This window comes from Macrotis lagotis, chromosome 8, assembly GCF_037893015.1.
Source record: "Macrotis lagotis isolate mMagLag1 chromosome 8, bilby.v1.9.chrom.fasta, whole genome shotgun sequence".
NCBI classification, from domain to species: Eukaryota; Metazoa; Chordata; class Mammalia; order Peramelemorphia; family Peramelidae; genus Macrotis; species Macrotis lagotis.
The window spans coordinates 193,143,242-193,144,651 of NC_133665.1; the positions used below are offsets into that span (position 1 = coordinate 193,143,242).

Consider the following 1,410-nt stretch of genomic DNA (forward strand, 5'->3'; position numbering starts at 1 on the left):
AGCACTGGCCCTGGAGTCAGGAGGACCTGAGTTCAAATCTGGACTCATGCATTTAATAATTACCTAGCTGTGTAGCCTTGGGCAAGCCACTTAACCCCATTTGCCTTGTAAAAACCTAAAAAAACAAAAACTAAAACAAAAGTCAACAGCAAGGAGAGGAATGGACAGAAACACAGAGACATCATTTCCTATCTATCACTTTAGACTTTGTATATAGGCCTGTTGGAGAGAGGGCAAGTGAGGGAAGCAGGAAGATTGGAGAAAAGTCCAGGATAGACCAAGTCAGGGGGAGATTCCCTATGAATGGTGAAGTCTGCAGCTGACAAGAGGTGCTGGCTGTCTCCAGCCTCAGGATGCTACAGAACCTCTCAAATGGGATTCACTGTCACTATAATGCAAGAACAATCAAGAGGATGGATCAGATCTCATGTATGATTGGAAGGACAACCCATGGAGTTTGTTCCTCAGTAGAGATCTTGGACAGACACAAAAGATGGACAATGAACTGGGCTTAGAATTGAACAGGATGAGGAAAGTTGCCTTTGGGGAAGGGTTTTCAAGGCCTCCAAGTTTCTTCCAGAGACAAAGGTCTATATTTTCACACCGTGTTTTTCTCATGGCCCAGTGACTAGTACATAATAAAAGATGAATCAACCCTTGGTGGTTGTATGGATACAGATGTGTCATGAAATAGCACAACCTGGTAAAAAATTTGAATGTGACCTAAAGCATGATAAAGTGGACTGGACAGATGCAGGGTGGCTAGAAACAGGCTGGAGCATGAAAGCATCAAACAGCCTCCTGACGAGAACCGCGGTGTCAACACAAAGATGTGTGGATGCAAAAAGAGGGATGACTGGGGTGCTCCAATGGCACCCAAGCATTGTCAAGAAACTGTGGGAAAGCTGCCAGCAAAGTGAAGAGGCTCCCTGTCAAAAATGGATGGGGTTCAATTAATAAATAGTCAAAAGGTATGAATGAGTAGTTTTCACCTTCACTAATTTGTGTATCATTCCTGCACAGGAGCCATGCTAATCTCACTATCGTTTCAATTTTCATATATGTGTTGCCAAAAAAGGACATATGAGTAGTTTTCAGAAGAAATCAACACTATTTCTAGTCCCATGCAAAAATCCTCTTAATCACTATTGATTAGAGAAATGCAAAATAATACAGCTCTGAGTTACCACCTCACAGCTATAAAGATTGACTGATATGATAGGAAAGGAAATGAAAAATGCTGGAGAGGATGTGGAAAAATAGAGACTCTGGCACATTGTTGCTAGAGTTGTGAAATGATCCAACCATTCTTGGAACTATATATCCAAATGGCTATAAAAGCCGTCTGGGGGCAGCTAGGTGGTGCAGTGGATAGAGCACCGGCCCTGGAGTCAGGAGTATCTGAGTTCA

At 42.7% G+C, this 1,410-nt stretch overlaps 1 non-coding gene across 1 annotated transcript; it reads right to left on the reverse strand.

Annotated features, from left to right (window-relative positions):
* Window positions 1-977: 977 nt before the first annotated feature.
* Window positions 978-1,081, reverse strand: LOC141496712 (U6 spliceosomal RNA). The gene has a single exon (XR_012471115.1). It is a non-coding gene; the product is annotated as a U6 spliceosomal RNA (small nuclear RNA).
* Between the last annotated feature and the right edge of the window lie 329 nt (window positions 1,082-1,410).